The sequence below is a fragment of the Jaculus jaculus genome, chromosome 5 (assembly GCF_020740685.1).
Source record: "Jaculus jaculus isolate mJacJac1 chromosome 5, mJacJac1.mat.Y.cur, whole genome shotgun sequence".
NCBI lineage: Eukaryota > Metazoa > Chordata > Mammalia > Rodentia > Dipodidae > Jaculus > Jaculus jaculus.
This window is the reverse complement of record NC_059106.1, coordinates 106,216,375-106,231,620: the sequence shown is the minus strand read 5'-3', so window position 1 is coordinate 106,231,620 and position 15,246 is coordinate 106,216,375. Positions and strand designations below refer to the sequence as shown.

At 43.8% G+C, this 15,246-nt stretch overlaps 1 pseudogene; it reads left to right on the top strand.

The window, feature by feature from the left end:
* Window positions 1-11,819: 11,819 nt before the first annotated feature.
* LOC101594585 lies at window positions 11,820-13,483 on the top strand (annotated as a pseudogene).
* The last annotated feature ends 1,763 nt before the right edge of the window (window positions 13,484-15,246 follow it).

Below are 15,246 nucleotides of genomic sequence, written 5' to 3'. Positions count from 1 at the left end.
ATGATTTCTGGGCCTGGGCAGGAGAGGTAGAGGTGACCCATCTCATGATAGACAGTCAGCTCTCCTTCTAGATGTATTGATGTATCAGGGTGCTCTCCAGTATTCTCCACCATCTGTCCTAGGATCTGACCTTCACTTTATTTTTTGTTGTTGGTTTGGTTTGCTTGAATTTTTTCTTTTCATTGCTTTTTCACCTTATTTTTTGAGACAAGGTCTCACTTATTCATCTAGATTAGCTAGCGAACAGGTCCAAGGGATCCTCCTGTCTCTGTAGCTTCCCCTCACTCCCTCCATAGTAGGATTATAAGTGGGTGTCATCATCTGGCTTTTTTTTTTTTTCAAGGTAGGGTCTCACTGTAGTCCAGGCTGACCTCAGGGTCAGTCTCAGGGTGGCCTCAAACTCACGGCGATCCTCCTACCTCTGCCTCCCAAGTGCTGAGATAAAAAGTGTGCACCACCGTGCCCAGCTATGTCTGGCTTTTTAAAAACTTGATTTACAAGGGGGGTGGGGAGAAAGAGAGAGAGTTCACCAGGCACTCTTGCCATTGCAAATGAACTCCAGATGCATATACCACTTTGTGCATCTGGCTTTACATGGGTCCTGGGGAAAACCCGTGCATCAAGCTTTGCAAGTAAGTGCCTTAAACCACTGAGTTATGTCTCCAGCCCTATGTCTGACTTTTTACACAGGTGTTAAGGATCCCAACTCAGGTCCTCATGCTCACACAGCAAGCATTTACCCTCTGAACTATCTCCCTAGCTCCAGCATCCATTAAAATTTTTTCTCCATATTCATAAAGACTTAGAGAGTTACTTAATTTTTATTTTGCTTTATTTTTCTTTTTGAAACAGGTCTCATGTAGCCTCAAACTGGTCTTCAACTCACTGTGTAGCTGAGGATAACCTTGAACTTTCAAAAAATATTTTATTTATTTATTTGAGAGAGAATGGGCATGCCAGGACCTCTAGCCACTGTAAACAAACTCCAGACACCTATGCTACCTTGTACATCTGGCTTTATATGGGTACTGGGGAATTGAGCGCTGGTTCTTAGCCTTTGCAGGCAAGTACCTTAACTGCTAAGCCATCTCTCCAGCCTTACCCTTGAACTTTTGATCCTCCTGACTCCACTTCCTAAGCATTGGGATTACAGGCTTGTGCCATGATGCTAGGTTTTAAGTAGTTCTGGGATCAAACATAGGGCTTCATGCATGCCAGGCAGGCACTCTGCCTACTGAGCCACATCCCTAGCCCAGCATCCACCTTTTTTGCAATGTATTCTGTGTCCTCTATAAGATTATTTTTCTACTTTGCTATGCTTGTTTCTTACTACCAAAATAATTTAAGAACATTTTTAAAGGACTGGAGCTGTAGCTCCATTGGTAGAGTGGTTGCCTAGCACACATGAAGCCCTGGGTTTGATTCCCCAACACTGCATAAACTAGGTGTAGTGGCACATGCCTATAATCCTACTACTAGGAAGGTAGAAACAAGAGGATCAGACAATCAAGGCCATCCTCAGCTACATATCAAGTTTGAGAACAGTTTGTGCTACATGAGAACCTGTTTCCAAGGCAACCAAAGGGCTGGGCAGATTGCTCAGTGGTTAAAGCTACTTGATTGACAGCAAAGTAGCACATGCATCTGGAGTTGATCTGCAGCAGCAAGAGAGCTTGGTGTGCCCACTATTTCTCTCTCTCTATCTCTCTCTCTCTGCTTGCAAATAAATTTTAAAAAGTTAAAAGCAACCAAAAACAGAGAAAAAGAGTTTGGCCATACTATACATATAATTTTTTAAATTTTCTTGCATTGTATACTTACTGACCTCTCTTCCTCTTAACCTATATATCTGTCAACAAATGCTACTTGGGTTCTTCATACAAAATCTATTGATCTTGACCCCAAATCACTTTGTACCACCATTGCCAGCCCCACTGGTCAATGCCACCACACTCATCTTACACCTGCAACCTACAGGAGCATTTTCTTTTTATTTATTTATTTGAGAGCGACAGACAGAGAGAAAGACAGATAGAGGGAGAGAGAGGGAGAATGGGTGCGCCAGGGCTTCCAGCCTCTGCAAACGAACTCCAGACGCGTGTGCCCCCTTGTGCATCTGGCTAACGTGGGACGTGGGGAACCAAGCCTCGAACCGAGGTCCTTAGGCTTCACAGGCAAGTGCTTAACCGCTAAGCCATCTCTCCAGCCTACAGGAGCATTTTCATAGGCATTGTCCTGCACCTCTTGCTCTCCCTCTGACACAGAACAAGAAGAGCTAGCCTTGGAGACTGTATGTGAGATCATACCACTTCCTGCTCTCGCTCTTTCAGGAATGTCCCACCACTTTCAGAAGAATGTCTAAAGCCCTCCCTAGGGCACACAGGCCTATGTGGTCAAGTCCCCAGTTATTTCTCCCACTTCATGTCTTCATGTTTTCGGCTTCCCTCACTGTGATCTAACAACACTTGCCTCCCTGTTCCTCAGGCTTGCCAAGTCCACTCCTGTTACAAGGCCTTTCCTCTTTCTGTGAGCTTCTCCTCCATAACTGCACACTCCATTAGAATGTGTTTCCAAATGTCATCTTCATAAACAACAACAAAAATATCAAATCAGGGCTGGAGGGATGGCTTGGTGGTTAAGTTGTTTGCCTGCAAAGCCAAAGGACCCTGGTTCGATTCCCCAGAATCCACATAAACCAGATGCACAAGGGGCTGCACGTGTCTGGAGTTTGTCTGCAGTGGCTGGAGGCCCTGGTGCACCCATTCTCTCCCTGTCTCTCTCTGTCAAATAAATAAATAAAAATTTAAAAAAAATCAAGTCAGATGCCAACCTCACAGTGATGCTTTTTTGAACCACAATTTCTAAAGTATCCCTCACTCTGTATTAGTACTCCGACATTTTACTTCATAATAGTTATCATGGCATGATAGTCTATGTTTCTCTTATCTTCTCCTTGTCTTTTCTTTTTGATGTAGATGTGTGTGCATGTGAGGGAGTGCTTGCATGTATATGTGCACATGTGCATGCATATGTGTGGAGGCTAGAGGTCGGTGTAGGTGTCTTCTTCAGTCTCTCTCACCTTAATTGTGCATATGTATGGTGTATGTGTGTATGGTGCATACGTGCATGCGTGTATGTGTATATGGGCATGCACATACCATGGCATGTGTGGAGGTCAGAAAATAACCACAGGATACTAGTTATTGCTGCCTATCTCAGCTGACACAGTGCCTCTCTTGTTTGCTGCTGTGAATGCCAGATTAGCTGGTCCACAAGCTTTACGATTCAGGATCCCCTCTCTGCCTCTCATTGCCTTAGGCATACTGGGCTTACATATGTGTGCACTATTTGTAGTTGGCTTGTGTAGGTTCTAGGGATCTGAACTCAGGTCATTAGGCTTGTGCAGCACATATGTTTAATCACTGAGCTATCTCCACCATATAATCACTGAGCTATCTCCACCATATTTATTATTGATTTATTTTGGTTTTTCAAGGTAGGGTCTCATTCTAGCCCAGGCTGACCTGGAACACATTCTGTAGTCTCAGGATGGCCTCGAACTCATGGCAATCCTCCTACCTCATATGCTGGGATTAATGGTATGCACTACCAAGCCTGGCTTCCACCTAATTTTTTTGAGACAGGGTCTAGAGTTTAGCTAGATAAAATAGCCAATAAGCCCCAGTGTAATCCCAGTGTACCTCCACAGCACTGGGATTGCAGGTATGTGCCGTTACACCTGGCTTTTAAATTTTATTTATTTATTTATGAAAGAGAGAGAGAGAGAGAGAGAGAATGGGCACACTAAGGCCTCCAGCTACTTCAAATGAACTCCAGACACATGTGCCACCTTGTGCTTAATGAGTGCTGGGGAATCGAACCTGGGTCCTTAGGCTTCACAGGCAAGGGCCTTAACCACTAAGCCATCTCTCCAGCCCACACCTGGCTTTTTTACAAGGACACTGGGGATTCAAACTCAGATTCTCGTGCTTGTGCACCTGAGCCATCTCCCTAGCATTCTTCTGTTTTTCCTTTTCTTCCACCTCTCCCTCCTTCTAATTATTCTTCCTCTTCTTTGACTGAATCTCAATGTAGTCCAGGGCTAGCCTTGAACTCAGTATGTAGCTGAGGCCAACTATGATCTTTTTTTTAAAAAATATTTTTAAAATTTTATTTATTTATTTGAGAGCGACAGACACAGAGAGAAAGACAGGTAGAGGGAGAGAGAGAGAATGGGCGCGCCAGGGCTTCCAGCCTCTGCAAACGAACTCCAGACGCGTGCGCCCCCTTGTGCATCTGGCTAACGTGGGACCTGGGGAACCGAGCCTCGAACCGAGGTCCTTAGGCTTCACAGGCAAGCGCTTAATCGCTACGCCATCTCTCCAGCCCCCAACTATGATCTTTTTGAAAAAAATTTATTTATTTATTAGAGGGAAGGGGAGGGAGGGAGAAAGAGAAGCATATAATGGGCACCCATGGCTTTCAGCCACTGCAAATGAACACCAGACACATGTGCCACCTTGTGCATCTGGTTGCATGGATCCTGGAGAATTGAACCTGGATCCTTTGGCTTTGCAGGCATGTGCCTTAACTGCTAAACCATCTCTCCAGTGCCCCCTTTTTGAGGTAGGGTCTCAGTCTAGCCCAGGTGGACCTGGAATTCACTATGTAGTCTCAGGGTGGCCTCAAACTCATGATGATCCTCCTGCACCTGCCTCCCAAGTGCTGGGATTAAAGGAGGGCGCCACCACGCCCGGCCCTGGCTTTTAACTCCTGATCCTTCTAATTCTACCTCTTAAGTATTGGGACTACATAAATATACTATCACATTGGCTCTATCTTCTTCTACTTCCCTGCCTTCTTCTTCTCCTTCTCTTCCTCCTCCTCCTTCTTCTTTTCTGAGGCTGGGTCCCACTTAAGCCCAGGTTTACCAGTAACTCATACTCACACTCTGTAGTTTCAGGCTGGTCTTGAACTCACAGTGATCCTCCTACTTCTGTCTCCCAAGTACTAGGACTAAAGGCATGCACTACCACACCTGGAAGTATATGATTCTTTTCTTTGTTTAGTATTTATTTTATTTTATTATTTATTTGATAGAGAAGGTGGAGAGAAAGAGAGAGAGGGGGGGAGACAGAATGGGTGCATCAGGGTCTCCAGCCACTGCAAACAAACTTCAGATGTGTGCGCCCCCTTGAGCATCTGGATAACATGGGTCCTGGGGAACTGAACCTGTGTCCTTTGGCTTTGCAGGCAAACCCCTTAAACTCTAAGCCATCCCTACAGCCCCTACTTTAGTTTTAATTGATTTATTTATTTACATGTGTGTATGTGTGTGTGTGTGTGTGCATGCACACACGTGCATGTGCATGTCAAGGCCTCTTGTCATTGTACACAGAACACCAGATGCTGCCACCTTTTGGGTCTAGCTTTATGTGGGTGGTTGGGGAGCTTAACCCAGACCTGCAGGCTTTATAAATACAACAGGCTTTTTTCTTTCTTTCTTTCCTTTTTTTTTTTTTTTTTTTGGTTTTTCGAGGTAGGGTCTCACTCTAGCTCAGGCTGACCTGGAATTCACTATAAAGTCTTAGGGTGGCCTCGAACTCACAGTGATCCTCCTACCTCTGCCTCTCAAGTGCTGGGATTGAAGGCGTGCACCACCATGCTTGGCCACAACAGGCTTTTTAACCGTTTATTTAATTATTTGTTTATTGGTTTTCTTGAAGTTGGGTCTCACTCTAGCTCAGACTAACCCACACCTGGCTCAGCAGGTTTTTTAATGACCGAGCCATTTCCTTAGCCCCCTAGATGTTTCTTTCTTTTTAAAAAAAAAAAATTATTTATTTATTTATTAGAGACAGAGGGATGGAGGGGAAGAGAGAGAACAGGTGTGCCAGAGCCTCTATCCACTGCAAAAGAATTTCAGATGCATGCACCACGATATACATCTGACTAATGTGGGACCTAGAGAATCAAATTTGGGTCCTCAGACTTCACAGGCAAGCACCTTAACCACTAAGACATCTCTCCAGCCCCTAGATGTTTCATTATTTGTGGATTGTCCTCCCTCTATATTGCAAGCAACCCAAGAAATTTCATTCTTTATCTCAGGGCTTAGAAATATGCCTGATTTCAGTGGACCCTGCAAGCCTTATGGCTGGCTAACCAGGCCAAATGTGTTAACTGGTGCAATGGCGGCATATCTGCTATGGGGGAAACCAACTGTTCTCTGATTGGACTGAAGGACTGTTCAACAGGAGAGACTAAATGCCTGGTACTAAAAACCTAGTTAAAAGCCTATGGCTGGAGAGGTCATAAGCCTTAGCAGAGTAACTATTCTGTTGTCTAGCTAAATGGGTATTTTATGCCCCCCAAACTGTCCTGTAACCATTTATGTTTATACCCATATGTTAATGCTACTCTCACTTTTGGTTAGAGAAGCTTCTCTTTTCAGATGGCAGTGACCACTGGGGTGACTCAAAATGTGAGAAGAAGTGACAGTGGAGCATTCAGTACTGAGACATCTCTATCACATGCTCCAAGGCTCAGGGACCATTATGGAAGAGATGGCAGGAAAAATGTAAGAGCCAAACAGAGGGGAGGACTGTTTATAGTGCTGTCTTCCAGACACAAAATGCCCTTAATATTCAGGACCTCACAATGGCTGATGCTACCTACACAAAACCTTCAGAGAACACATCAAAAGAGAAGAGAGACTAATTGGAAAGAAGAAAGGATTCAATGGAGGGTGAATTTATGAGGGGACAATGGGGGTGATGGGAGGGAATTCTGGGTTTTGTCTATACTTAACAAAATTTGTCAATAAAAAAAGTTTTAAAAAATAAAACAAAAAGAATATGCCTGGCTGGGTGTGGTGGTGCATGCATTTAATCATAGCACTTGGGAGACAGAGGTAGGAGGATTGCTATCAGTTTAAGACCAGCCTGAGACTGCCAAGTGAATTCCAGGACATCTTGGCTTAGAGTGAGACCCTACTTCTAAATAAATAGATAAATATGCCTGACTTATAATGAACTTCAAGAAACATGAATGAATAATGAGTAAATGACAAATACAGCTATTTATTAATAGTCTTCACAACTTTGAAGGGCTGTTTAACAAATGTAAGTTATTTATTTATTTATTTTTAGAGAGACAGGAAGAAAAAAAGAGAGAATTGGCACACCAGGGCCTCAGCCACTGAAACTGAACTCCAGATGCTTGCACCACCTAGTGGGCATGTGTGATCTTGCTCTTGCCTCACCTTTGTGTCTGGCTTATGTGGGATCTGGAGAGTCAAACATGGGTCCTTAGATTTTGCAAGCAAGTGCCTTAACCACTAAGCCATCTCTCCAGACATAAATTATATTTTTGTTGTGAAACAGCATCAGGTTGAATAATGATTGCTATTTTTAAAATATTCTATTTATTTATTTGAGAGAGAGAGAGATAGAGGGAGAAAATGGGCACGCTAGGGCCTCTACACACTCCAAAAATGAACATTAGATGCACATGCCACCCATTGTACATCTGGCTTTATGTGGGTACTGAGGAATCAAACAAGGGTCCTTAGGTTTTGCAAGCGAGTGCCTCAACCACTGAGACATCTCTCTAGCCAATTGCTATTTAAGTGGATATTGGCACTCTCACCTAGTTTGCTTGAATAAAAGACACATTCGGGTCTTGGGAGATGGCTCAGTGGTTAAAAGTGCTTCTTTGCATGCTCAGGTTCATTTCCACAGCACCCACATAAAGCCAGATGCACAAAGTGGTACCTGCATCTGGAGTTCATTTGCAGTGGCAAGAGGTCCTGGCACACCCATATTCTGTCTCTCTCTCTCCTCCTTTTGCTCTCAAAGTAAATATATTTTTTTTTTAAATTTTATTTATTTGAGAGTGACAGACACAGAGAGAAAGACAGATAGAGGGAGAGAGAGAGAGAATGGGCGCGCCAGGGCTTCCAGCCTCTGCAAACGAACTCCAGACGCGTGCGCCCCCTTGTGCATCTGGCTAACGTGGGACCTGGGGAACTGAGCCTCGAACCGGGGTCCTTAGGCTTCACAGGCAAGCGCTTAACCGCTAAGCCATTTCTCCAGCCCTCAAAGTAAATATTTTAAAAAGACATTCAGAATGGTACTTGGTTAATAACTACCATTTTTTAATTAATTTATTTAATATTTTGGTTTCTCAGGGTAGGGTTTCACTCTGAAGTTTGTTTTCAGCAGCAAGCTCACTATGTAGCCAAGGATGACCCTAATTCTCCTGCCTTCCCAGTGCTGAGATTATAGGCATGTGCCAATTTATGAGGTGTTGGTTATTGACTTTAAAAAAATGATTCATAGGAGGACTGGAGAGATGGCTTAGTGGTTAAGGCATTTGCCTGCAAAGCTAAAGGACCCAATGTTCGATTCCCCAGGACCCATGTTAGCCAGAGGTATAAGGTGGCACATGCATCTGGAGTTCGTTTGCAGTGGCTGGAGGCCCCGGCACGCCCATCCTCTTTCTCTCTCCCCCTCTTTGTCTATTAAATAAATAAATAAAATAAAATAAAATATTTTAAAAAATAAAAAAAAATCATGGGCTGGAGACTTGCCTGAAAAGCCAGAAGATTCAATTACCCAGGACCCACATTAGCAGGATGCACAAGGTGTCACATGCATCTGGGATTCGGCTAGAGGACCTGGTGCACCCATTCTCTCTCTCTCTCCCTCTTTCTCTTTCTCAAATAAATAAATAAAAATGATTCATTTCAGCTGGGCATGGTGGCACATGCCTTTAATCCCAGCACTCGGGAGGTAGAGGTAAGAGGATCACTGTGAGTTTGAGGCCACCCTGAGATTACATAGTAAATTCCAGGTCAGCCTGAGCTAGAGTGAAACCCTACCTCAAACAAACAAACAAACAAAAAAAAAAAAAAAGAGATTCATTTATTTTATTATATATTTGTATGCACAAAGGGGCACATGTATCTGAAGTTTCTTTACAGTAGCTAGAGGCCCTGGTGCACTGTTTCTCTCTGATCTGCCTCTTTCTCTCAGTCTCAAATAAATAAATAAAATATTTTTTCTTTTAAAAAAAATTTTAGTCACCAGAAATTACTGGAAAGTGGTTTTTATTTTCTTCGCAGTCATTTAATTCTGTCACACACAAGTCACTAAATGAATATCCTCATCTTGTTTGTCAAAGTCACTAAGGAGTTGATGGTAAGTCTCTGTGACAGCTGCCTATTATCACTGGAGCCTCCCACATGGTGCACTTCCAGGCTTCCACACTGAGTGTGGTCAGAAAAGGAATTTATGGAATTCATGATCAAGGGAATCTCAGTTTTGGTGTCAGCTCCATCATGCCGTGTCAGGCATGTCGACCCTGTGTGCCTCAGGACCACAGTGTGACAAGTGGTGGCATCATCAGAACCCAGAATGGAGATGGCGCCATCCTTTGGGGAAGTCATTGCGAGCTCTATTTGTTGAACATACAGAATGCCTTGCGGTTCCCCCTTGTTGAACAGACTGACCTCTGCAGCATCGTGGAGGGAGGAGGTCGCCTCCCCAGCCCTCCCTCGTCCCCGCCCCCAAATTAAATATGCTTAAAAACCATATTTCTGTTTCTTACAGAATTCAGGCTGTTACAATGAAATACCATAGTCTCTGTGGTTTAAAAAGCAGTAAACATTTGCTGCTCACTGCTCTGGAGGCTGACTTCCTTCACAGATTGTAATTTCTCATTGGTCTTCACATAACAGAAGGGAGAAAGAAGAAAAAGCCCCTGAGCTTGGCGCTGCGGTGCATGTCTGTAATCCCTGCACTTTGGAGGCAGAGACAGGGATCTCTGAGCTGGAGGCTAGAATGATCTGCATAGCTACATAGTGAAACCCTGTCTCAAACAAAACAAAACAACCATGTTCCTAGGTCCACAAGATGTTGCTTTTCCAAGAGTGGGCAATAGGGGACATGAGGGAATTTCTTTACCTAGATCTGAGAGTGCTGGATACAGATAACATCTAGTAGCTTTAAACTGAGCCATGACACAGTGTCTATGAGATAGGGAGGTCTGTGCACAGTGGGATTAGAGTTACACCTGCAGGGAACTCCTTCCTCTTGCCATGTGATGCCCTGTGCTGTCTCAGGACTCTACTAGCAAGAGGGCCTCCATCATGTGACAAGGACTATAAGAAAGAAAGCCAGGCTCAGAGGCACATACCTCTAATCCCAGCTACTGGGGAAGCTGAGACAGGAGGACTGAGAGTTCAAAACCAGCTGATCTGCATAGTGAGGCCATGTCTCTAAAAGATAAAATATAAGCTAGGCATAGCCTGAACACATGTAATCCCAGCGCTTGGGAGGTAAAGGCAGGAGGATCACAAGTTCAAGGCCATCTTTAGCCACACAGAGTTCAAGGAAGGCCCACCTGTACTATATGAGTCCTGGTTTCGAAAAGCAAAAATGCCAGGTATGTTGGCTTATGATTTAAATCCCGGCTGAGGTAGGAGGAGTGCTGTGAAGTCAAGGCCATCTTGGCTCCAGACTGAGTTCCAGGTTAGCTTAGACAAGAGTGAGAAGCCTACCTCAAAAAAAAAAAAAAAAGTAATAAATTTTTGGGAAAAAAGATGGTAGGGACAACTGGAGAGGCTCAAAATTTGTCAGCGTGTTGAAAGTAAGTGACTGTTAAGGGCTGAGCACTAAATGAGACATTTCTATCATGCCCTTCAAGGTTCAAGGAACATTATGGGAAAGGGGGTACAGAGAACGCCAGGGGATGGGAGAGTGCTTTGGAACATTGTCTTCTGGACACAAAGTGGCTGTTGCATTCATGACCTCATAACAGCTGCCATTACTACAAAAGACCTGTACAATATTGGGGCCATTAATGTTTCATCATGGATGATGGTAGAGGGCCAATAATAATAAAGACATCAAAATAGAAGAGGAAATAAGTGGTTTAGTGGAATGGGGATGGAGGGGGGGGCGTAAGAAGGTAACGGGAGAGGATTGTGATCAAAATATGTTATGTACGTGAACGAAAATTGTCAATAAAAAGTAAAGAAGTGCTTTTAGCTGTTTTAAAACAGGTGGGGTTTAAAATTTTTTAACTTAATTAATTTATTTGAGAAAGAAGAAGAGAGATACAGAAATAGGCAGATAGAGAGAGAGAGAATGGGCACACCAGGGCCTCCAGCCACTGCAAACAAACTCCAAATGCATGTGCCTCTTGTGTATCTTGCTTACGTCAGTCCTGGGGAGTTGAATCTGGGTCCTTTGGCTTTGCAGGCAAGTACCTTAACCGCTAAGCCATCTCTCCAGTTCCAGGGTTTTTTTTTTAAGTGCAGAACAGAAAGTTCGAGTATGCCCTATTTAAGAATTTTTCTCTCCCACCCCCCGCTTTTCTGTTTTTATTTATTTATTTGCAAGCAGAGAGAAGAGAGACAGATAGAATGGGCAGGCCAGGGCCTTAGCCACTGCCAACAGACTCCAGACGCATGCGCCATGCTGTGCATCCTGCTTTATGTGTATACTGGGAATTGTACTCAGGCTTTGCAGGCAAGCTCCTTAACTGTGGAGCCCTCTCTCTAGTCAGTCCTTCCTTCACCGCTAAGCCAGCCCGAATTTTTTTTTAATTTTTTTTTAAGAAAAGGTGGAGCCGATTTTGTGAAGAGACAAGTCCTGACGGTTGTGTGCGCGTCTCTGGCCCGCCCAGTCTGCTTCACTTAGGCGTCCCGAGCAGGAGATTCAGGGTCGAATCCCGTCTCTTTCACTCTGTGAGATTGTTTTGATCTTCAGCTACATTTTTCAGCTTTGTGAGGAACCTTATCTTCAAAGAAAATGGCTAGCAATGTTACCAACAAGAAAGATCCTCGCTCTATGAATTCCCGTGTATTCATTGGGAATCTCAACACTCCTGTAGTCAAGAAGTCTGATGTGGAGGCCTTCTCAAAGTAGGGCAAAATTGTTGGCTGTTCAGTTCATATGGCTTTGCCTTTGTCCAGTACGTTGATGAGAGAAATGCCCTAGCTGCTGTAGCAGGAGAGGACGGGAGGATGAGCGCTGGCCAGGTTTTAGATCTGGCTGCAGAGCCAAAGCGAACCGAGGAAAAGCAGATGTGAAACGATCTGCAGAGGAGATGTATGGCTCCTTCTGTGACTTGGATTATGACTTTCAGCGTGATTATGATGATGAAAGGCCCAAGAATTCAGAAGCCCAGAAATACTATCACGTTCCAAAGGGAGCTTAAGCGGGCCCCTGCATACCTCAAACTCCAGGCTTTACTCTCTGTTGGAAGCAAGTAAAGAATCCCTCTTCTCATTATATCAGAGCCTGCTCCTAATATAAAACTAGGTAAAAAGGGCATGAGATAGCCCTCAAGGATGGGAAATGAGTAATGAAGTGAACCACTTATTTGGTTTCTGTAAATAGCCTGCACCATAAGCCTTAATAGCCCACACTGTAAGCCTTAGTAGCTCACACCATAAGCTGTAGCAGCCTGCCTCAGACCACCAAGGTCATTGGAGGCTGATACCACACTCTGCTACCCTCACCTAAGGAAATGCTGACCTCCAAGGTCATAGGAGACTGGTACCACACTCTGCTACTCCTACCCAAGGACCTGCGCAAATGCTGACCACCAAGGTCATAAGAGAACGATTGGTCCACGAGGGGCTTGAACAAATTAAACTAATTGGCTTAGAAACTATGGAGTGGCACAAACTGACTGGCTCGCACCCCGCGGGCTCCTGATATTAAAAAAATGATTGGTCCAATGCACAGGCTTTGTTAGAAACCCTATAAAAACTGACCCATTCCTGCATTCGGGGCTCTGCAGTCCTCTACCCCTGTGCTGTGTACGACTGTGGGCCCCAGCACGCTTAGAATAAAATCCTCTTGCAGTTTGCATCAAGACCGCTTCTCATGAGTGATTTGGGGTGTCACCATATCCGGGCAGAGCGTGGGGTCCCCATCCTGGGGTTCCTTCAATGACAGGATGTACAGTTATCCAGCACGTGCTCCTCCTCCTAGTGCATGCTGTGGTGCCCTCTCAATGCCAGCGGGTATCCGGGAACACTTCACGAAGGAGCAAAAGTGGCTTTAATTCTGAGAGTGGGCAGCAAGGATCTTCTTCTAAGTCTGGAAGTTAAAAGGAGATGACCTTCAAGCCATTAAGAAGGAACTTACCTAGATAAAACGAAAAGTGTATTCTCTACTGGAAAGCTTGGAAAAAATAGAAAAGGAACAGAGCAAACAAGCAGACTTGTCCTTATCAACCCCAGTAGAGGTAAAGAATGAAAAGACAGAAGAGGAGCAGACTAGCCCCTCCGTGAAGAAAGAGGAGACTAATGAGAAGGTGGAGTCGAGGCAGGTGCAGAGGACTGCTGAGGAAGGGGATCTGCTGGATGATGACGATAATGAAGATCATGGGGGAAGGGGAAGACCAGCTGGAATTGATCAAAGATGATGAAACAGAGGCTGAGGAAGGAGAGGATGACTCTTAAGCACCTAGCAGGCTTTAGAAATTTTACCGATTGTTTATTTACCTAGGTGTTTGTCCAAGATCAAAATTACACCAGATTCACTCCCCTAGAATCTTCAGCACATTTTCACTGTTGTTCTCCCTTTCCTTGTCCTTCCCACTTTCACTAATTCATACTATACTGCCCAATGCCAAGTTCTATTTTCACTTCCTTTGATGCTCGAAGTAGTTGTGTTAAGTCTTACCCTGTAATTTTTGCTTTTGATACCTCTTTATGATTTAACAATAAAAAATGTATGGTTTTTATCAACTATCTCCAAAATAATCTCTTGTTATGCAGGAAGTACAGTTCTTCCATTCATACATGGTTTCAATAGTTGCTTCCCTGACTGCAAAAGCATTCTCATTTACTTGTAGCATCAGAGCATCTTTGAGTTAGTGGTACATGTGTAACCTTCCTCATGTACTCTGGGGTTGAGTATTCAACACATATGTAACAATGTATTTTTGTGAATGAGGGTTGGTATGTCAAAGGCAACCTTTAGAAAAATAGTGTAATAGTCTTAATATTTGTTTTCTAATGTTGATACTGTGTCCTTATTAAACTAGGATTTTGAGGGGAAAAATGGTGGAGCTTGGGAGATGGCTCAGCAGTTAAAGGCACTTGCTTGTAAAGCCTGCCAGCCTGGTTTGAATCCACATAAGCTGAATGCAAATAGTGACACAGTTCTGGTGTTAGTTTTCAATGACAAGAACCTGGTCCATTCATAAGTGTCCACACACACATGTGAAAATAAATAAATAAATAAATAAAATTAAAAATATTGGACCTGGAGAGATGGTTTAGTGGTTAAAGGCACTTGCTTGCAAGGCCTGCTGGCCTGGCTTTGATTCCTTAGTACTCATGTAAAGCCAGATGCACAAAGTGATTTATGTGTTTTTTTCACAGTGGTGACAAACCCTGGTATGCCCATACTCTTTGTCTCTCTGTCCCTCTCTCTCTCTCTCTGCTTGCAAATAAATTAATACATATATACATACATATATATGTATATATATATATATACACACATATATATGTATGTATATATGTATGTATATGCATATATATATATATATTTTTTTTTTTGTTGTTGTTTTGTTTTGTTTTTCAAGATAGGGTTTCACTCCAGACCAGGCTGACCTAGAATTCACTATGTAGTCTCAGGATGTCCTTGAACTCACAGCGATCCTCCTACCTCTGCCTCCCAAATGCTGGTATTAAAGTCATGCACCACCAGGCCCAGTTAATAAAAATATTTTTAAAAATTAAAATATTAGAGCCAGACGTGGTGGTGCATGTCTTTAATCCCAGCACTTGGGAGGCTGAGGTAGGAGGACTGCTGTGAGTTAATTTGATGCCACCCTGAGACTACCTAGTGAATTCCAGGTCAGCCTGGGCTAGAGTGAGACCCTACCTCCAAAATAACAAAAAATAGGCCTGGAGGGACGGCTTAGCAGTTACGACATTTGCCTGCAAAGCCAAAGGACCCAGGTTCGATTCCCCATGGCCCACGTTAGCCAGATGCACAAGGGGGCACAGCAGTGGCTGGAGGCCCTGGTGTGATCATTCTCTCTCTCTCTCTCTTCCCCCTCTCTCTTTCCTATCAAATAAATAAAAATAAAATTTAAAAAAACCAAAAAATTAAAATATTAGCCAGGTGTGGTGGCACATACCTTTAATCCCAGCGCTTGGGAGGCAGAAGTAGGAGTATCAATTTGAGTTTGAGGCCAGCCTGAGACTAC